This window comes from Eublepharis macularius, chromosome 1 (assembly GCF_028583425.1).
Source record: "Eublepharis macularius isolate TG4126 chromosome 1, MPM_Emac_v1.0, whole genome shotgun sequence".
NCBI lineage: Eukaryota > Metazoa > Chordata > Lepidosauria > Squamata > Eublepharidae > Eublepharis > Eublepharis macularius.
In genome coordinates this window covers 219706561-219730115 of record NC_072790.1, presented here as the reverse complement: position 1 = coordinate 219730115, position 23555 = coordinate 219706561, and the positions used below count along the sequence as shown (strand labels likewise).

The following is a 23555-nucleotide window of genomic DNA, read 5'->3' as shown; positions in this document are numbered from 1 at the left end:
AGATGGGCTTGAGTTCTTCAGGGAGAAAACAGAAGCAAAAAAGTCATTAAGCCTGTCTGCTTTTTCTCTGTCTTCTATCAGAGTTTCTCCTTCTACTCCCAACAGTGGTCCAATTGCCTCTTTTACCTTGACCAAGTAATTGAACCTTGAGTAGTGATAACAATGGTCTTTTCAACCTCTCCTTTTTTGTCCATTGCCCATCTTTCAATGCAATCCTAAGCAGAGTTACCCCAGTAACCCTGACTTCCATGTCCTTAGACTGGACTAACTCTGCTTAGTATTACACTGTTTATTTTCTTTCTGAACAATTCTGCTTGTATTTGAAGGTATCTGACATGAGATACTTTTTGCTGCAGTTTTTTTTAAAAAAAGTATGTGTGTGTTGTGACTGGGAGACTGCAGCATAACTATTATCTCCATGTTAAATTTGGACTTTTATGAAGTAGAAAAGCAGAAATATAAGTAGTTCTTGGAAGTCCATATGCTATGATGGGAGTAGACTGTGTAAATTAGGCATCTATTTGCATATATAGTAATATGCAAATTGCATGCTTTTTTATAACTACACTTTTTTTTGTAGAACAGAACTTAGATTTATTTTGTTACTTGTTTTGTTCTGATTTTCATTACTTATGGTTTAGGGCAATTCCTAGCTAAAGATGATATCCTACTGACTATATAGAGTTTAGGGCCAAACTTCATGTAATGCTGGAATTTAACTTTAAAAAGGAGCTACAAGAGGTACAATGTAGAGCAGAGCCTGATATAGGAGGGTCCAAAATGGAACAGGGTTGTGACATTTGAAGGGAGGGGTTGTGCCATTTTGTGCTGAAAATGCTGCCCCTGTGCACTGTAAGTCCCAGTAGGGGAAAAAGACAAGCACCATATGGATAAGATGAACAGATATGTATCTTTCCCCCTACTCTGGGCTTAAAGCAATCTGAGGTGGGCATTCACAAGTGGGGAAGCCCTCTCTTTTCTTATACCACAGTCCTAATCTGGACCCCCCCCTCCCCTCAGTGTGCTTTTTTAGGGCCAAATAACACATCTGTCCCAGCCATAGAATTTCAGCTTCACATGTAGTGTAGTCCTTATTGGCCACAAATATGTTAGTCTAGCTTCTAAATTTGTAACCCAGTTAATATGATATGCTTTTTCAACCCTCATTGTTGCAGTCGGTTTGGGAAATTCTCCTTACACCGACCTGGTCTGAAGCCTGCAAAGAAGCCACTTTGCAGCAGTGGGGAGGTCACTCTTTGGAATCTGCTATAGATGTTTTGTTGAACTTTGTAGAAAGAAAATAAAGAGAACACAGCTGAACACCAGGACCTGACTGTGTTCAGAGGGAAAAGAAAGCAAGATCATGACTAACCAACAGGATCTAGGCTAGGAAACTAGTAACCTGGTCTATTGTTTTAGTCTTGGTCTAAACCTAATAAGGGCTAAAATATTTCTGTAGGGTGTCCACTTTCCTGGGAAAGATCACTTCTCCACTTTTCAGAACTACCTCGGTGATTGACTGGATAGTGAAAATCTCCTCTCCTTAGAAGATGACCCCTTTCTTTGGCCTATTTGGGAGTCTGCACCTACTTCCCAAACCTCCTTGTCAACTTTCCCAGTTCTCCTGTTAGTGTTGAAACTGCTCTCCATGAGGACTCCATCTGTCATCTCCTTCACACTGGATCTCTCTCTGCTAGGATTGAAAAAAGACCCTCTACTTTCCAGCCTAGGCTTCCCAATCTGACGCCTTGGAGTAGCCTACCACTCAAAGCTCTCTAATTCTGAGAGGGACTAACCCTTAACAGTCCTGCAGATGTGTGTGTACAGCCCTTACAGGCTTCTTTTAAGACATGCAGACCATCACAGTGGGATTTCCATACCTGAAGTTGTTTGTGGGGAGGTGTTATCTACTGGCTACTATCTGAGGAAGAATGTTTCTTCCTCCTCAGTATGAAGTGGCGGTTGTCTCTGAGGCTGCTTCCTTAAGTGGTTCAGGATGAGAGAAGAACCTGGTCTCTGGGATCTTGATGTTCTGGACTTCTGATGCAGAAATGTCTTGAGCTCTTTTTGAACAGGGGATGCCATGTTCAGTATTGTGGAATATTCTGCATCATGTGTTGGATATCCTTTGATACTGAGGAAGAAGACCAAGTCACTGACAAATGAAAATTTACTCTATGCCAATCAAGAACCAACTTGAGGAGTAAATTGCTGATGTTACACAACCCAATAATAAAAAATGCCTTTAAATATACTAGAAGCAAAAAACCAACCAGAGATTGTAGGACTGATAGATAACAAAGAATATTAAAGAAATATAGGGAAATTGATAACAAAAATTAGCTAATCTATTGTTTTGAAAGAAGATGTTCTACACCGAACTCTTGCTTTGTGTAGGGAATTTGAAAATGTATGGAAGAAGTATGCAGAGAGAGAGAGAGAGAGAGAGAGAGGTTAATATTTTAATCCTGCAATTGCATTGGATGCTTGTGAACCTTTTGATTATGGGCATTTACTTTAAGAGGAATAAACTGGCTAAAATTCCAGTGTAATACATTATCTACCTTTTCCCTTTGAATATTACTGTATTCATTCTCAGAATGATAGTGACTTTGTTTTAATGGCAACGTGTATTGCCAGTCTGTGTTTACTGATCACAGTATATCTCATGCTGAGGATTTCTTGCAGGCCACTACCTTGTCAGAAGCAGAGGGATATTATTAATGGCATGTACCTATAATATACCATGGACAGCCAAAAAGACAAATAAGTGGGTATTAGATCAAATCAAGCCGGAATTCTCCTTAGAAGCTAAAATGACAAGACTAAAGCTATTGTACTTTGGTCACACGAGAAGACAAGATTCTCTGGAAAAGTCAATAATGCTAGGAAAAGTAGAAGGCAGCAGGAAAAGAGGAAGACCTAAAATGAGATGGCTTGACTCAATAAAAGAAGCCACGTCCTCCAGTTTGCAGGATCTGAGTAGGTCTGTTAGAGAGAGAACGTTTTGGAGGTCTTTCATTCATAGGGTCACCATAGGTCGGAAACGACTTGATGGCACATAACGCACACACACCTATAATATGTTATATCTACATTGATCGATATGGACATTGATACAAGCATGTAATCAAATAATACTCTCAGAGAGACTTATTCCATTGCAGTGGCTCAAGCCACAATACTGAAGGCCATTTCTTACATTATTTATTAAAGCATGAATATAATTTTTTTTTTTGAAAAAATTTTTATTGGGTTAGAATCCATTATTTCCACATTTACATTCAATTTTCCCCAATTTTTTCATCTCTAACCCCCTCCCTTTCCCCCCCCCTTTTTGTTGACTTCCAACAGCTTTCCAACCCTTTGTCCCCTTTCCTTTACTTTTATTAGCTTCCTCTATCTAAAACAAATATATATTCTCCATTATTCTAAGCAGTACATCCTTAACTATTTTTAACATTATATGCCCAAACTGTAAGTCTTTGTTTCCATCTTAGATAAACAATTTATCCCAATTTTTCAATTTCAGATATTTCTATATATCATAAACCATATAGATCATACATTCGTTTATATCAAACAATTTGACTTATTCTCTATATATATTACTCATTCTATCTTTTTATAATAGTTCTATATATCTCTCCTCACGTAGTCAATCAATTTGACCCATCTATATCTTCAGACATTCAGTTTGGTACAAAACTTATCAGAAAAAAAGAAAATATTGTTAGTTAATCGCTCCTTATATTTAGTCCTTATAATTAATTATTTTCTCTATGTTCTGTTTGTTAACCTATATATATCTATATATATGTCAATCTATTAATCTGACTGCTTATTAATTCACATTTATCTCTTCTCCCCCCGGTAAAGTCTCCCCCCTCTACTTCAATACTTCAGTAGTTCTCAAACTGCCACAGTTTTCCTCCCACCTCCCATTTCTTCTCCAGGTATTGTTTCAGCTTCTCCCAGTCTGTGTTGAACTGCCCTGAGTCCAGATCTCTCAGTTTTCTTGTCATCTTGTCCATTTCAGCCATATACAGCAATTTGTAAGTCCAATCTTCAATAGTTGGCACTTCTTGTACTTTCCATTTTTGCGCATACAAAAGTCTAGCTGCTGCTGTCATATAAAATATCAACGTCCTGTGTTGGGCTGGAATTCCCTCCATTCCCAAGTTCAGTAGCAGGAGTTCTGGGTTCTTATTAATTTGAAATTGTAAAATTTCACTCATTTCTCTTATTATTTCCCCCCAGTACTGCCTGGCTACCTCACACGACCACCACATATGATAGAGGGAGCCCTCATGCTTCTTACATTTCCAGCATTTATTAGAAGTATTCAAATTCCCTAGCGCAATCTTCTTTGGTGTCATGTACCAACGAAAAGCATGAATATAATTTAACTATCATACCCATTTATTAAGATATGTGAATGAGTGAGATGGCTTTTACCCAAGTGCCACACTACTCTAAAAGAAACAAATATGAAATTAAATAAAAATGGCAGAATACATGAGTCTTCATCACATCTAGGATGCAACACATGAAATTCAGTGAAATCTTGAGCCATGTCTATACATTCTCTCCATAATGATGCTTCCCATTTTCTGCTACTATTTATCCAGTTCTGTAGTTGGAAGATGCCTTGTAAAAAATCAGTCTAGATTGTTGCGAATGTCTGCATACTTTAAAGATCATGTTACTTGTGCAAAATTTATATGCTCAACATATAGGGGTATAGCTTGCAGTGATTGGACAAGCCTGTTTCTGTTCTGCATGATCTGTCACATACGTACCCCCTCCAAATGGGGAAGGTTTTCCCAGCTAAATTGTGCCTTTGCAGGAGATATGGTAGAATAGGGCTATATCTTCTTCCAGTGTTTTTGTTTACTTGTGGAGATGGATGGGTGGTGAAGCAAAGTTGTTTGTGCTTGAGTAGCTCTAAAACTTTCTACATCTAGAGCTTCTGTTAGCATAGAGGTTAAGTGGATGGGCTGTGAATTAGCACTCTACTGGTTCTAATCCCACTACTGCCATGAGCTCAGCAGGTGGCCTTGGGTTAGCCACTCCTCTCAGCCCCTGCTATATTGTAGAGATTATAATAATACTAACTTTTTTCACTGCTCCGAGTGAGACACTCATCTGTCTAGAAGAGCAGTATATAAGCACAGTTACTATTATTGAAACAAGTTATTCCTTCCTCCCCAAAGTACATGTTATTCCTTCTTCCCACAGACTATTCTAGAATCCATATTTGAAGGCAAAAATTCATGTTAATAGTTGGTCTGGCTGGCTCTACCATTCCTTCTAAAATAATTCCTCTTTAATTGGTAACCCCCCCCCCCCAAAGTAATGGCTATATTTCATGGCAGCAGCTGTTGGGTATTCAGTGATGGAAGTGACATGATAGCGCTTAAGTGTACAGGGTACTCATCCTATCTGTACAAGTAAGTTAATCATCCACAATTCACTGAACTGTGGAGTTACATTCACAGAGCAGCGGGCTGCCTTTTAATTGTTGCAGCTCATTTTCTGCATTTCGCAAGATCCTTTGTCTCAGCTGCGCCGGTCTTGGTTGCATCCCTGGAACTGTCAGCCTTTTTTTTTCCTTGAGGAGCTAACAATTCTTCTTGCTTCACAATGCTGCTTAAATTGAACCAGATGCTGCCTCAATAGAGCAACCTGCCTATCTTTGAGACATTAAGCCCAAAATTATTTAGAAAATTGAAGCCTTTAACTTATTCTGGATTAATGTGATTAAGTTGAGGTTGCTTTAATTCATAGCTATCTCTTTCTTTATTAAGAGGTGTCACATCATTGCAAGCAGGGTGGAGGGATACGCCACCAATTAAAAGTTAAATTGATGACATAGAAGAAGTAAGAAAAACATTTAATGTTTCACTAGCAATGAATATTGCAGGGTTTTAGATGGATTTAGCACTACATATAAACAGATCATGCAGTGGTAGCTTTCGCTTATTAATGTAAACTTTAATACATCAGAAGTATCTTTGTATGCTTTGCGTTTGACTTAAAATAATTATAATTCAATTTATGTAGATCCTCTCCCTCACCCAACCTCCCCCCTTCTGAATAATAATACATTTAAAACAAAACCATATATAAAGATTTCAATTAAAATTGCCATCATGACTACTGATGCACAACTAATTGAGTAGTTCTTTAAAATCTATAAAGGAGTGACATGTTTCCATTCACATTTCATACTTAGACTGAAGCTGTTATTTATAGATCATCTTGTTGCAACCATGCTATGTAGTTTTTATCTCATATGATATATGTATAAACAGCAAGACTTACATCCATTATTAAAGTCATTTGCTACTGGGGATCCATCAGCCCAAGATTATAGGCTCTGATTTTCAGAAGGGTTGCAATGGCTGTAACATCTTGTTGTCAGTTTATTCCTGTGTGGATGACTTGCCTCTATGCAACATATATGGCAAGCAGCTCAGCACTGACCTGAAATATATAGCCGAGATTGTACCATGAATTACAGGATGTGGCCATGCAGATCTAGTGGATTTTTGAGACTCATGCAAGTTCATTTTTAGTTTTTCTACCTCTGTAGTACTTCTTCAGAATATGTATATTGTGCCATCCTCATAACCCATTCTCTGCTGTAAAATTTAAAACAGTTCACTCCCCCTTAGCATCAGACCAAGTGTGGGGAAAGAAGGTAAGTGAAAATAGCTGCTGAGTTCCTATATTGCTGAGTTCATTGATCTGAGTCAGAGTACTGTGCAGGGATCAGGCAATGCCATCTGCAGCTGGCATCAGAGGTCAGATCATTGGGCATCTGCCAGGACCCCCAAAAAGCTCACTGCTGCCCCGAGACCTGTCACCTTGGAGGATCAGGCTGCAGACATCATGGCTTTTTCTTTCTCTTTGCATGATAGCATCAACAGTGGGATAGCACTCCCCAAGGTGTTGCACCCTTCTCCTTCAATTGCACATGGTGGTGGTTCTTCTTCCTTCCTTGTCCAACAGTGGAAAGAGGAGCGCTGAAATGTTTTCCGGAGGGGAACCCAGTGCTGCTGCCTGGGAGAGAGGGTTAGGCAATTTATTACGGTAGCTGCTGCACGTAGCATTTAGGTTTCCACGTGAGTGAATAGACATATTGCTTAAGAGTAACTGGTCATTTGTTCACTCACTTGTCCATCTTTCAGGTGAGGCTTTTAGGAGGGGGCAGAGCACAATTCCTTCATGCTCCTTTAAGCCTCAATTGGTACCATCAGGGCTAAAAGGAGTGGCATCATAGAGGCTTCCCATTTCGTGACAGCAGGCCACCTGAGGAAGTATTGCTCTTTCTTGCTTCTTGTAGCCCAGGTTTGGGGAGTTCTTTGGGCTTACATGCTGACACCTTGCCATTTCCCCTCCTCAGAATACAGCAAACCTTAATCATCACTACAGAATATATTTCTCAATAACATAGTTGATTGTTCCTGCAATAACTTTTCTAGCCTCAGAAAGTATCCTGCTGCTCCAGTATAATCTTCTATAAGTAAGGAAAGATTTGATACAATACTGGACTACATTATATCCAGGGTCTCCACATGAAGGAGAAGGTATACTTTACAGTGATCCAGAGGTCCATATGGGTCTGGTCCAGGCTGCAATCCCCATTACCATGAGGAAAAAAATTGAGGATAAACTGTAGACCATGCCTGAGGATATTGCTAGAAATTCATTTCCTTGTATCTATGTTTCTGTTGCAATGAATGAAGATTATGGTTCTCATTATAGCATATTTACCTGTCTTTAAAAAAAACCCTTTTGATGAATAGGTGCAGTATTCTTTATTTTCTCCTTGTATCAAATGTAGATTTTATCCCTGCAGATTCTTAGAATCTTCTTTGAGAAATATGTTGTCCCAGGATTCACTGGTTTTCTTTTCTCTTCTGATCACTGCTGACATTGATGAGATCAGAGAAAACAATAATGTGGGAGTGGGTAGATTTCATGCGAATTAAATTTATACCTGAACTTTGATAAAAACTGTAATTGTAAAAATAGTGAATAAGAAAATTACAAACAGACAAGCTATCAGGCGTCATGTCCATTGGCATTCTTTGTTGAGAGTTTGAACCATAGCAGCAAGGGGGGAAACAGAGGAAACTGTTTACTGAAGCCAGTTTTAATTAATTCCTCTATGGCTCAAAATAAGTTGTTCCTATGGTCCCTTACAGTATAATTAATCATCAGTAACAATTTATTTTATGTGGCTTCCTGAGGTTAAACATGGGTACAGCAATTCATTAAAAATGGGATGGGAATTAATAACAGCTAAAAGGTTTGCCACAAAAAAGTGAAATATCTGGAAAGATTTATTAAGGACTAATGATTGATGTGTTTTGTGCATTATCTGTTAAACCTAGGAGCTTAAATCTGGGCCAGGTCCCTACAGAAATAGGCAGGCTGGTGTTTGGTCGTATCCCAGCAGTTAATTTTCTTTAAATGAAAAGACACGATCTTGCATTTATATGCTTCTTAAGTTGCTAGTCATCGATGAGTACAGAACTCTGGAGAGATTCCCTGGAAAATAATTACTTCTCTTTGAAAACACAAAATGTGTTTTTAGTACATGTGTTTTTAGTACGCTGTAAGTATTTAGTGCTTGTTTTAGAACATTTTGATTTGTGTTGTTTTAAAGTATTGTTGTGAGTTGACTCAAGCAAAAATAGGCAGGATGTAAAGCATTGGAAATTATTTACATTAACAGCAAAATTAATTGTGTATCTAGGAACCAAAGACCAATTCATATTTGGCAAAACCACATGTCAGGCAGCCTGGTAAATGCTGATGCAGGTATGGCAGTAGTGTAACTAATCAATAGACTAAGTCTCTCAGCTTAGAAAAGCAATACCTAAAAGATGCAATTTCAAGGATCTGAGGGCATAGCAACTGCACTGGAGCCCATAGCAACACTGCTGACACACACCAATAATGTGAATCAATCCCACTGTCAGATATAAATGCAAGCAGCCAACAAATGCATGGCAATGCTGACACAACTTCCTGATGTCACCCTGTCCCCATCCACCTACAGGACTGAACATGAGAAGGAACAAAGGGAAAATGGTACTTTCTGCTGTATGGAAGAATGTGATATGCCCAGTAGGAACCCTGCGACTCTCTTCTTCTGAGAGCTCTGCAGATGGGAGTTCCAGTCCCCTCCTGCAAACAGATCCTCTCTTTTGACATGCCCCCAAACAGAGAAGGAATCATGACTGCTCCAGCCATACTCACTTGGCAGGGAAATCGCCCATAGAATCATAGGGTTGGAAGGCACCTGCAGGGTCATCTAGTCCAACCCCCTGCACAATGCAGGAAATTCACAACTACCTCCCCTCCCCACATCCCCAGTGACCTCTGTTCCATGCCCAGAAGATGGCAACAAGGGGCCACGTGAACTAAGCACTGAGGTAACCCTTCCTGCCCAGGTTCACAGAATCAGCATTGCTGTCAGATGGCCATCTAGTCTCTGCTTAAAAACCTCCAAAGGAGAGCTGACCCACCTCCCAAGGAAGCCTGTTCCACCGAGGGACCGTTCTGTCAGGATGTTCTTCCTAATATTTAGCCGAAAAGTCTTTTGATTGAATTTCAAGCCATTGGTTCTGGTCCAACCTTATGGGGTAGCGGAAAACAACTCCACGCCATCCTCTATATTGCAGCCCTTGAAGATGGTTATCATATCACCTCTCAGTCGTCTCCTCTCCCGGTTAAACATACTGAGCTCTTTCAACCTTTCCTCATAGGACTTGGTCATTGTTCTCCTCTGGATATGCCCCAGCTTGTCTGTATCCTTCTGGTGCCCAAAACTGAACACAATACTCTAGGTGAGGCCTAACCACAGCAGAGCAGAGTGATACCATCACTTCGTGACATTTGGACACTATACTTCTGTTGATACAGCCCAAAATCTCATGTGCCTTTTTAGCTACCACATCACACTGCTGACTCATGTTCAGTGTATGGTCTACTAAGACCCCTAGATCCTTTTCACACATATTACTGCCAAGACAAGTCTCCTCCATCCTATAATTATGGCTTCTAGGCAAGGGTTCAGATCTGTGGAGAGGGGGAATAATGCCCTGAAGAGCAGCTTTTTCAAGGCGTCACAATATAACAGTTACAAGAGGGCATACGAGCATACGTTCACAGAAGGAATTCTTGTCATCTTCCCAATAGCTCACTGGCAAAAAGTATCCATATGGAGAAACAGGACTTCAGATCCCACCAGAGGGGAAACTGAGAATATTGCAAGGCTCACCTTTTGGCCAGCAATGATCTTAGCAGCATCAAAATAGAGGGAAGGAAAAGGACGAAAAACCATATCTCACAGACTGGAGTGTTCCTTTAACCAGTCAGCCAATAGTGTGCACCTCATGAGGCATTTGGAATCTTCCATTGGCCCTGGCTTCTAATCCCCTCACTATGAATACCATGGCAGGGAAACATTTCAGAGAAAGGCATATTGCTGCGTGGAGCAACACAAACTTAGTGTGCCTAAGGACCTTGGTTGAAGCCGTGCATGTTATTAGCTAACAAAAAACCTTGGAGGAATCCCAGTCACAGTTGATATTTTCCAGTCAGTCACTGGTAATGGACTGCTCATGCTGACCAGTTGTTCTGGTCCCCAGTCATATTGCATAGCACCTTTCCATGTAGCCATTCCTCTGTTCAATTTATGATGTTAATTACTGCTCTCTGCTGTTATTCATCCCAGCAATCCTCGTTCCTCATCTCGCCTCCCTGTCATGTAGCCTGCAGGGCTATACCAGCAGCGATCAGAGGATTTTGAACTCAGAGGAGCTTGCCCACACCTCTTGCTAAGTGTGCCCAACATGAGGGCAGAAAGCACCATGCTGCTTTCCCTGTCATCTGAGTGTCTGGGCTGAGATTTGTATGAGGTTTTGGAAAACTCTGATTACATGTAGACTAGTATCCTAAGTGTTGTAGGATGCAAGCGAGGTGGGGAGACTTCCTCATTGGGTGTTTTTATACTTACTCTACTAATTTTTGAGGCATAACATTTTGCTGGTGCCTGGGATAGTCATAGGCTGAGAGGTCAAGGATGCTGACTAAACCACACTCCTCCCCTGGCATGCCTGCAGTGCTTCCCATTTCTGACCTTTGTACTGGTGCAGCCACACCAACTCCATGTTTATACCACCGTCCTGTTGGTGGGGTGCTATGCTGGTATATCTTTGGGTTATGCTGGCTTGGGGGTTAGTTTCCATTCAAAGTAGTTTCCCGACTAATCTGTAGATTATGTTGCTACTGTAATTTGACTTCTCTATGAGTAGAAAACCTGGGTTGGTGGTAGGGTTCTAGACTGCTGCCGTGTGGGGAAATATAGGAGTGTGTGCAGTACTGTGGTGGATTCACAATTGGCCAGAAATTATACTTTTAAAGATTAATGTTTTTGTGTCCTCTTGCAGATGGCCAGTTTACATATTTACAGAACAAACAAAACCTCTGTATGACTAAGCAGATATTTCTTGCTTGCCTCTGTTTTCCTCCCATTTCTAGAATTCTTTTGTTTTATAGAGCTTAGGTTCCATTTGCCAGGGAGGAATAGTGCCACACTCGAAACCACATAAAGCTGACTTACATCAGACTAATTCTGCTATGCTGCAGGTATGAACAGCTTCCTCTACAGAAATAACAGCTATGCAGGAAACTTAACCATGTGTGAAGCTATCCTCGGTCTGGTTATTAGCACCTCCTTCTTAACAGGGCAGAAGGGAAAAGAGAGTGGAAAAGATGAGAGGGCCTGCCATTCTTTCCTGGCATTGGTTGAGGACAGTGTCAACTTGTGTCCCAACAACCAGAATGAGCCAACAGCTTTAGCTGGCAAAATTGCAGACACATCGGTAGGCGAAGCAAGGCTGTAGGAAGTATGTATGTCACCGGAGCTCACAATGTTGCATAAGGCTACCATGTTTAGGTGCAAAAGTGCATGACAAAACCAGACACTGGAAATCTCTCAGTACCTTCACCTTGTGTGTGTGTGTGTGTGTCAGGGGGGGGCAGATTTTTAAGGTACAAAAGCATTTTTAAGAAGAATGTTCTAACTTTATATCTGGAAAGCTCTATAAGCCTTGGTCTCACTTGGGATGTCTCAAATATTCTTTTGTTGTATTGGGAAAGGTTTCTAGTGTAGACTCTTGCGTGACAAAAAGTTGTTGTCTTGCAGATGGTGCTACAGCATTTGTTTAATATTCATGCTTCAGGGAAAAGTGAGATTGTGTATTGCATTTGCAATAAAGCAGGCATGAGGAAGTATTACGTGTATTCATGTGCTTATGTTCTTGCCTTGTCACTTGGTTTATTTGTTTATGGTTTGTCTGTTTACTACATTTGTATGCCAGTTCACAAATCTTTGATGTACAAGGCAACTTAAACTCCACCCTAATGCATTTGTATGTTTTTATATAGCTGCCTTCACCATCCGAGTGTGTGTGACAAAGCAAGTTATGTCACCTGAGTCACCCGATGCCACAACAGATCAGTTTCTCTTCCACAGAGTTTCTTTTCTTGATATAGGTGAACTAGTCTTCAGTGCTGGGAGAGCAAAAATCAATGCTGTTTCCAATGAAGTCATGTTCTGAATGTGGATTAGGGAAAGAAACAGAAGTTTCAATTAATGCTGGGGCAGAAGGCCATGTTGCAGAATGACACAGCACATCCTGTCAGCTTGCAAAAGTGAGCATAAGGGAGATGAATGTGGAACTCTTACACAGCTCTAGCAAGTTGCCCACCAAATGGTGCGAATATGGATAGCAGTGTAGCCATAAAGATGGGCTGCAGCTGTGTAGAGTGACAGGACCATCTTCCTTTCCCAGCTGGTTCTGCTTTTACTCCTCCCCCCCCCCTCCTTGGCCCATACTTCCTCGCTCTTTTCCTTCCCTTGTAAATGCTGCCTCTGTGTCAGCTTGCCCAAGACCTGCCTGCCACTCAGTTTTGTTCAGAGATAGAAATGGTGCGAGTTGTTGCTCACCTATATGGCCCTTTTTGAGCTTTAGCATTTACTTCCATGACTGTTAAAGCATGGCAACCTTTGCCTGCTTTTTGATGTGTTAGTAGCTAGGCATGGAAATAAATCGGAGGGCCAAGCTAGATGTGCAGGTTTTTAAAGAGCTGGTTTCTGCAGCCATACAGCCATACAGCAGTTAAAAAAGTAAATGGCTGTCAAAAAATGAAAGAGATCCCAAATAGCCTCAGCGTGCCTCTGCAGGGAAGGAGGAGCCCCTCCTTGCCCTCTCAAACTGTGGCCCTGTGTCACAATAGCATGGAAGGACTTTTTCCCCTTTGTTTTTACTTCTCCACATGCACAGAATATTCCATGTGGAGCAAGAAAAATAGGGAAACCGGCAATTTTGAGGGAGAAAAAACTGGAGGGAGGAGCCCCTCCTCCCCCACAGAGGCATTCTGAGGCCATTTAGGGTCTTTTTTATTTTTAACAGCTACTCCCCAAAGCTACTGTGAAGCTGCACGTAACTTGAGGGAGGAAGTATGGGCCAAGGTGGGGGGAGGAGCAGGGCTCATTTTGAGGGGGAATGCGCAGGAACGCAGTTCCGGCAGTTCCCTAAAGAGGTCACATGACAGGTGGCCCCGCCCACCTGACTCTCGGCCATTTTGGGCCAGTTTCGGCCTGGATTGGGGCCGAAAAGGCCTGAATAGGGCCTCTGACGGGTGGTGGCTCACTCTCCCGCTCAGCAGCGGCCCGATCCTGACCATTTTCAGCCCCTTTTTTGCCATTTTGGGCCCAATTTTGGCCCTGAATGGTCAGGACTGGGTCCAAAACAGCCAGGATAGGTGATGTCAGGGGGTGTGGCATCCGCAAATCAGTTATGCTAATGACACACTTCTGGTGATGTCAAGGGGCGTGGCACATGCTAATGAGTTGTGCTAATGTGTTATGCTAATGAGTTCCTCCAGCTCTTTTTCTACAAAATGACCCCTGTGGAGGAGTAAAAGCAAAACCAGCTGGAAAAGGAAGATGTCTAGCTTGGCCCTGAGATGAGCGAGAGGATTGGCGAATTGGCTACGGACATCCCAAGAGCAGAATAGTGTTCTAAAGTAGTGGGAAACCATGACATAGCCCTACAAACATCTGAAAGGATAGATTTGTCAGCCTCTCTGTTAACAGGAAGATTTCAGGGCTGTTCCCCAAATAATGTCTAAGTACCTCTTGCTACTTCTCCTGCCCACATTAATAAGTTAGTTCAGGAGATTAGCAGTCAGCCAGTCAGATGTGCAGAACTGTGAGACGTGATTACAGAAGATGCATGTCTTAAAGCCACACTGAATATGTGTTTCTACAGAACAGTCAATCATCTACATTGGCATAAGATAAGTTTTGTATTTTCCACCTGCACTCTTCCAGTTTCAGCAGGTTTTGGCAATTTAAATTAAGCAGTTGTATAATCAGATACACAGTACCAGTAACAGGTACAGTTTGGTGCTGAAATCCCTTTGTGTTACCCTAATTTGCATGTGTGTGTGTGTCTTCTTGTGAGTTAGAATTAGCATTCAAGGAGATGCAGCGGGGGGGGGGGTAACCGAGAAGTCTTCACCTTTGTATATCAGGATTGTTCCCTTAGAGAACTCTCAAATAAACAGGCAGATGTTTTAAAGGAAAGGTTTATTAATTAACAGAACCTAAAAAGGCAGACACACAGAAAACACACACAGCATACACACAGACCTAACTAAGAAAATAGGGAGGAAAGTGGGAGAGAATAATTGGGGTGGGTGATATTTACCAGTCCTGAAGAGAGGAGGGGTCTGTGGGAGCAGTAGCAAAATGACCAGCATTCCATGGAGATAAGAGGGGGCTCAAGCAAACTTGAGGGTGGGTATTTGGATTGAGAACACACACACACTGAGCACTTGACCGGACAGCCCAGTTATAGAGCGAAATGTACCCTGGACCAAAACCGATGCCTTGCTTCTAAAAACAATACCTTAGTGGCTTGCCCAGAGGTGGAGCAATAAGTTGTAATATGACTATCTGGGCTGGACTATAGGTAAAAATGTTGCTTGATGACCTGGTGAGTGTTGGACAGGAAGGCTATCAGGTTCGCTGAATAGCTGATTAGGTAAGTGGTGGAGGAAGACATTGATGAGTTTAGGTGGGGAGGGGTCTATCAGAAAGCTTCATTATCTCTGCTTCTCTCCTGGGTGTGGGGGCTATTCAGTCAGTCATTTCTCTATAACTCATGGCTTGGTAACTTCCCAGTCTCCCAGCCGGCTCGCATCCACTCTGCTAGGGCGAGGCAGTGTCTGGGACTTCTGGAAAAGGGTTTAAGATATTTCATATCTACAAACTGCCCTTCCAGTGTGGGTAAGGGTTTTTCTGACTGCTAACATGAAGATTCCACTGCTGGGGAAGTTTGTATAAGATGGCTTGGGGTATGGTTGGACATAATCTTATCCCAATAACCTAGCAAATATTCACTTCCAGAGATATCAGACCTAAACTGTAGGGCTAGCAAGTGCAGGGATGAGATTGTAAAGGTACCAAAAAGGCAGCCAGGATGCAATAAAGGAAATAGAGGAAAGTACTTGGAAGAATAGAATCTTAATGTGAAGTCTTCTGCACAGAGAGAGAGAGTGCAGGGATAAAGAAGTTATGCAAGACCAAAAATAAACCGATCATTTACACTGCTGAAGGAAACAGCAAAGTGAGGTGCTGTTGGTTTTGTGGCTGAAGATGCTCACATGCTGGGCTTCAGTCTTGTTTCCAATAGGAAACAAGTTCAAGGGTCCAGCAGAAGACATGAGGGAACCTTACCTGAAAAGTCTCAGTAGGAGAGAGGCTCTCCTATCTCAAAAAAGTGTCAGGATGGATAATATGGGTGGCTTCACCGTGGGGGCAGGTTGGCCTTGGCTCTTAACTGTGCAGGGTTGCCAGGAGATCTGAATTTCTCCATGTGCACTGTATGAGGCACTCAAGCCTAAGAGTGGGGAAATAGTTTGGGACTAGCAATCTGGTAGCTCAGAGGGGAAGACTTACTGGTTTCCCTCATCAGCACTATGACCTAAATAAATACACATGAAGCTGCCTTATACTAAATCGGACCACTAATTCATCTAGGTCATTGTTGTCTACTCAAACTGGCCAGCACTATCCAGGGTCTCAAGTCTTTCACATCACCTATGACTTGTTCCTTTAAACTAATGGTGCCAGGGATTGAACCCAGGTCCTTCTGCATGTCAGGCAGACACTCTATCAATGAGCCACGACACCCTCTCCTAAATAAAGACAGCAGATTTGGGCATCATTAGTCTCACCAGTAACACCAGATTAGCTCTTGACTTCCCAAGCCAGGTAGATTATGGGCTGTGAGTGAGTTACATGCAGCTCCTTGCTCTGACCAGCTTCTCTGGTTGTGCAGACATCTACAGCCAACTTTGTAGGGTTTCTTTGAGCCTTGAAGGCCAAAAATGTGCATTGACTCACCATTTCACTGCAGACTCCTTGACTTCCAGTTAATTCATTCACTACTGTTTCTAGTTTTCTGCCAGTGCACTTAAGGCTATTTACAACGTAAACTGCAGGTTTCCACTGGAACAGTGTGACTAGCCACAGGTATTATATGCATCCCAAATGAGCCCTGGGGAAAGGGTTCCTATGCAAATGTGACTGGATAGTCATAGCTCTGTGGATCCAGTTTCTTAAAACGTATTTGTTGAACAACCATAGACATGGATGCAACATTTATGTATTTAACTTACTTTCATGCCGCCTCATAACTATAAAACTCACAAGGTGGTACATAAAAATAAAATTATACCATCACTTGCACTCAGTAAAAATCAAATCAATAAAGCTGATAAAATCAGTACTAGTAACAACGCTAGAGTATTTTGAAATCAGTAGTAGAAAATAAAAGGTAAAATGCAAGCGAGGTAAGGAGGGAGTTCCATGCATGTGGTGATGCTGCAGAACAGGCTTTATCTCACGTGGCTTCCAGCCTCATCTCAGTAAACAGGGGCACATACAATAGGGTCTCTGTAGGACATGATAATGTTTAGGCATGTTCATGTGGGAGCAGTACCAAGGTCACAAATTGTTCAGAGCTTCAAAGATAAGTACTAGCGCTTTGAATTGTGCTTGGGAGTTTGCTGCTCCTTCAGGTCTTTTGAGCTGTTTTCCCATACAGAAGTTTGAGGCTTTGTAGCTACAATTGAAGCTTCTGAACAGTCTTCAGAGGCAGCTGCAAGTCAAGTGCATTGCAGAACTAGTGCAGATGTGATCAGAGGATGGTTAACAATGGCCAGACCTTGTATTTCCAAGAAGAGATGTAGCTGGTGAAGCATCTGCAATTGTTAAAGGCTCCGTGCTTCATAGATGAGACTTCCGTCTTTGCTGGAGCATGCAAACGTGATCTTTCAGGGAAGTGCAGTGCAGGGCAGTATTGTTTAGACTGAGCGTCGGTTTATTGGCCTTCATCCAGCCAACTACCAAGTCCAGTCTATTGATCAGAACATCCTCTGCTCTCCTGACAGTTGAAATGTAGAAGTACAGTTGTGTGTTGTGCTGCTTTGTCCCCTGTTTGTGACCTATATATTGCTGCTTCCCTGATTTCCCTGGTGTTCCCTTAGATTTTTACTGCCACTAAAGGGTCTTGACTTAGATCTATCTCAGTGTGACTTCTTGTATAGGAAATCTTATAATAATAATAACAATAACAGACCTCACCTAGAGTATTGTGTACAGTTTTGGGCACCACAACTAAAGAAGGATATAAACCAGCTGGAGCGAGTCCAGAGAAAGGGAACGAAGATTGTGAGGAGTCTGGAGATCAAGTCCTATGAGGAAAGGTTGAAGGAGCTCAGTATGTTTAGCCTGGAGAGGAGATGATTGAGAGGTGATATGATAACCATCTTCAAGTACTTGAAGGGCTGCAATATAGAGGATAGTGTGGAGTTGTTTTCCACTACCCCATAAGGTTGGACCAGAACCAATGGCTTGAAATTAAATCATCTGACAGCAGTGTTTATTCTGTGAAACTAGGCAGATCATGAGAGGGAGGGCAGGAAGGGTTACATTAGTGCTTAGTTCTCATGGCCCCTTCTTACATGCCCAGGGTAATGCCAGTTGCCCCACTGGGGTCAAGTAGCAATTTCCCCCAGGACAGTTTGACTACGGATTCTGACAGTTTTTTGCCATCTTCTGGGCATGGAGGAAGGGTCATTGGGTGGGGATGGGGGTGGTGGAGGTGGTTGTAAATTTCCTGCGTTGTGCAGGGGGTTGGACTAGATGACCCAGGAGATCCCTTCCCACCCTATGATTCTATACATCTAGGAATTAAGTCCCGTGTGACTATTACAGCGGACAAAGGACCCTGTAAATCATCCCTTAAATTCCATGGAGAATAAGATGAAATCCTGCATGACCTCACAGCACAGATGCCGTGGTCTTGAGAGTAACCACTCTGCCTCTGGACCACATTTTGGTAACTCTCATCCAAGTAGAAGCAGAACCCCTGAACTGTGATATTTCTGATACCATCTTGGCTAATTGATTCAAAAAGTATCAATAGTATTATCATGGACAATACCATTGAAAGCAGCTAAGATATCAGCATCAAAATGGTTATATTCTCCCCTTCTCTTTTCTGGCAGATGTAATCCATCATGGTGATAAGGCCATTTCAGATAGTTCCCAAACTAGATTGGGTCATATTGAAATGGATCTAGATAATGTGTTTCTTTCACAAAAACCTGAAGTCACCCTGTTATGTCACTGGCTGCCGCAGATACCAGTAGTATCTTCTTAATCTTACGTAAGAATAAGGATCGTGGGCAGAAAAAAAACAGCTGACGGAAGATGAAATCTGCCATGTGTAGTTGGTTGTATTTGGTCCCTCAGCAGGATGTATGGTCAGAACATAGAAAAACGAGGGGAGATGGCAGATTTCTTTACTGCTGTGCTGCTTTCTCAAAATGCAACTGCAGCTTCTGTTATGCAAAATCAGAGAGCTAGCTTCACTGATCTTTAAGTGCCAATCTGAGGAACATTTAAAAACAGTGTGTAAGTGGCACAGAAATGGCTCTTTCTCAGAACACCTCTGTGTGTGGGCTCATATACACACACATATATTTCTGTTCTTTCCCGTTTGGAATCTCCATAGAAGAGTTTGCTTCCTTTAATCCTCTGAGAGCAGCTATGTTTTCTAAGTGGGAAATGAATACATGATAAACAGGTAATTAGCTGCTGGAAAACAGCCTTCTCAAAAACAGGGCAATAAAATTTGATCACCCTTTGGTCTACAGCTGCTTAAATACAAGTTTGGGAGCGCAAAGATTTTCTTGCATGAGATTTATTATTTAGACCTGTTTCTGACCCAGTATTAGGCCTGAAACAACCTTTGGTGTAGACTTTGCTGAAAAGATGTGAAGTCAATCTCCGGGATCTTCTCAGCAGGAATCTTATATTGAGAGGCAACATGCATAAACTAAATAAAGCAGTGAGAAGTCACAGGCTGGATAATGGGCACATTACAGCAGGGATGGCTGGCCGCCTGTGTGTGAGAATGAAAGTTGCTGTCTTGGCAAGCACTGCTCCTCCAGCAGCCTCAGATAGGAAGCAGGTCATAACAACCAGCTTTTGCATCTCCTAGTGTTGAATGAGAGGGTGCGTAGGGCACTGCTGTTTCATAATAAAAATCAGGGCCAGTTCCAGGTTTTGGAGGGCCCTAGGCAGCGAGTGCTCAAGGTCCCCCCACTAGGCACAACTAGGCCCCGTTCTTGCCCATACACCCATGTACTCCAACTTACCTACACATCCTTCCTTTGCTCACTCACAAGCTCTCCCCATCACCTGCAGTCACAGCTGTCCATGCTACCTGCACACCCTTTCTGTGATGGTGCTGGGTACAGCTAGGAGTGCCACTGCCATGGCCACCAGGAATGCTGGTGCTTTGTGCACCACCCACATGCCCTTCAGCAGTGTTAGACATCATATGCAGAGATGACAAAGCACTCACAAGCAGGGCCAGCACACCCATTGAGGCAGGTCCGGCACCCACCTTGAGCACTGAGGCACCGGAGGGGGTGCTGGGGGTGGGGGTGCACGCTGGCGGCTGAGCGAGAGGGACGGGAAGCTGCTTGCGCGCTGCCCTGGCCACCTGCCATGCCTGGCCTGCAGCTGCTGCAGCCTGCCAGCCCTCCCGCCACGTGCTGCCACCACCGCCAACACACGCCCCCGTCCAGGCGCAGCAGGCACGGCAGCGGCCGGGGCAGCATGTGGAACAACGGAGCGGGAGGGCTGGTAGGACGCACTTTCACTGCCTCAGTGCCCCAGCAGACATGCGGAGTTCGTCCCTCTGTCTCACCTCGCCGCCGTGCATGCTCCTGTGCCCTGCCTACACTGGAAGTTTGAGACTGGCAGGAGCTCGACTGGAAGCGACAGCGGCAGACCGGCGCACTACACGCTTGCTCGACACACGCCCAGCATCTGCTCCATCGTCTCCGCCCACCTCTTGAAGCCGGATTGGCTCACGGCAGCTGGCAGGGAGCGAGCCTTAATGGAAAGCTGTTAGGATTGGAAGGGAACGAGAAGACAGAGCTGGACAGAAATCGTCTCAGGCAGTCCGGTGGTGTTGGGGAGACTTTGCTGCAGTTAGCGGTGGTGGCGTTTTTATTCTGGTCTCCTCACCCCTCCCTCCCCCCAAAACACGATCCTTCAATGGCAAGGCTATTCCAGCTGCAGCAAGATCGAGCCTTGCCTTTCAAGAAGAGGGTCGTGTGTATTCTCCTCCCCGCCATGCCCGTCTCCACTGTAGGAGGGCGCACGTGGAGGGGGAGAAGAGGCGCCAGGAAAGATAGAGGCTGTGCAGACTCAGGGAGTTTCTCCAGAAAGGGAAACCAGAGAAAAGTTGCTCAGAAACAAGCGGGGGGTGGGGCGCGCGATCTCTTCCTGCCTACAAGGAAACTGGGGACTTCTAGAATGTAGGTGCCATATCAGAATATCAAAACTAACGTTTCATTTTTAAGGTTTTAGGAATAAATTGCACTGAACTGACTGAGATTTACTGCTGAATGAACGCGCATGGAATTGGGCTGCACGTTTACAAGCTTATACACTCTTATTGAGTAGTTTTGGAGTTATTGTGCATTGGATTGGATTGCAATGGATATTTTGGACCTTTGGTATATGAGGTTACAGGACCACAGCCACCCGCTGTGCCCGACTGGGAGCATGGGCAGCCTCTGTGCGCCATCCCAGCCACCTGCCGCACCAGTGGGGGCGGCTTGCTGCTTGATGATGTCACACACAGTGACGTCATCACATAGTACGGGGCACACGTGGACCCTGGCAGTTGACCCACTTCAGGATATGCTTATGGCAGCCCTGTAAATAAACTTTTTATTAATTATGTTGAACAATAAAATGTATCATATGTTACATTAGGATTTTCAATACCCACTTTTTTCTTTTTCTCCAAAAAGCAGAAGCTTTATCAGTAGCTTCATTCCAGGTAAAACAATTGAGTTTTATCCAGTTTCTTTACCTTATAACCTGTTGGTTTTTGTCTCTGTCATATTTAAGGATTGTGTATGTCCATTGCCCTTAAAAGTTATTTTGGCAATAACTTCCATCTCTTTTGAACACGTTACAGTGGGTGAGCTTACAATGGGTGTGCTCAAAGATTCCTGAATGAAATCAAGAGAGCTGTTTTTACTACTATAGAACCAGACAGTAACCCTATAACAATCCCACAAAGAAGGTTATGCTAAGAAATAATGAGTAGGATATAGACTAAATTTTCTGTCTGGAAACTTCCTACTTTCCCACTCCCATTGCAGCACATGGATCTCTACAAAATATTACTCCTGGCTGTAGGGGACCCTGAAGAATGACATGGTGGTGGGCAGGGGAGAGGTTGGTAGCAGGAAGAGGGAACTGGCAGAAATTTTCATCAGTGGAAAATTTAGTCTGCATCCAACGCCATAGCTTGTTCAACAAAACTTTGTGAACTTCATAGGTGCTTAGGGATATGCCTGGAAGGGCTGTAGCTTATTGGTAAAGCTCACAGTTAGCATGTGCCGTGTTCAGAATTTAGTCCCTTTCAGTTTTTGTTAAAAGGATCTGAGGTAACAGTGCTAGAAATGACCTCCATCTGAAACCTTCACAAGCTATTTAATCATAGTACTAGGCTGATGTCAGACTCCACCTGTTGGGGCTGGAGTCCACGGGAAGCACACCCTCCACCCTTTTCCTTAGCCAGTCTGGGGGCACCACCTCAGTAAGATGCCTTTGGCTACCAGGGGTTCTCAGGGGCCTGGCCTCTCTTCCCCCCACCCCTGATCAGCCTAATAAAGGGTTGCTTGGGGGTGGGAATTCTTGAACTCCAGCCAATGGCTGCAAGTCCTGAGCTGGAATCTGCTGCCTAATGAGCCTCCCAGCCAATGGGCTCCTAATCTGTCCCTCCCTCCTCCTTGCTTCTCTATCTCAACTTTGCTGGGAGCCAGCTAGGCTGCTTGGAAGCCTCCCATTGCTGGTGTGGTTGTGCCGGGCCCAGTAAAGCACAGGCGCACAGACTGCTCCACCCCCAGACAGCTGGATGAATCAGCATTGTCAGCTTTTCACATTCCATCCTGAACTCTGCAAACACTGAGTAATACACTGAAAGCTACATTTATAAAATGCATGATCTTCAGTGTGTAGAATCCTGGTTTCACCTCTCAGTTAAGTAGAAGCACATATTGTATGTAAGGAGTTGCCTTCTAATGAGCCGACTATTGCTTCATCTTGTTCTGGGCTGTCTACTCTGTCAGTGAGCAGATTCCCACCCCCCACCCCCACCCAATCTTTGCTATTGTTATGCCTGAAAAAGTCTATCTCCTCCAGTGCCTCACCCGATAAGACACTGGAAGCCAGGAGTAAGAAGAAGGTTAGATTTATTTCGTTGTTGCAACAGCCGGGAGGGAAACCAGGCATTAGAAGCTCCCCCAAATTGTTTCCCTCTGGCTCCTCCCTTGAACAGCAGTTATTATAGTGTTTTTGATCTCACAATATCAGTGTACCTAATTACAATATGATTGGTTCATAGTATAAGTTGCAGTCAGAAATTTCAGTACGCATGTCACCTTTTTATTGCAAAGTCAGCTCATATCACATTTGCACTTGTGTGACACTACAGAATAAGCCATTGTCTTGAGTATGTTACCTTTTAAGAACTCCTTTCTGGCTGAATGTATCTGGCAAACAAACAATGCTATTATACCCATATCTTCTGAGACAAAGCTCTGAAATCTTTCTTTCGATACTCAGTGTAACTAAACAGTTTCTCAAAGTTACTAAGCAATTGTGAACTGCTTATTGCAAACACATAAGAAATCACTGCATGTATTAGGTCCATCAGCATACAATTAATTATTATAGCTGAGCTTTGCCGTGGTATCACCATCGAAAATTCTTTAACTGAAGATGTCTGGGTTAGAAACTAGGATGTTTCACATGCTAGATGTGTGGTAGTCTGAGGCAGTGTCAGATTATTTGGGCA

General features: G+C 43.1%; 1 protein-coding gene across 2 annotated transcripts in view; it reads left to right on the top strand.

The window, feature by feature from the left end:
- MSRA (methionine sulfoxide reductase A) overlaps positions 1-23555 on the top strand; it is a 273064-nt gene that overhangs the window by 152304 nt on the left and 97205 nt on the right. The gene's annotated exons all lie outside the window — the stretch shown is intronic.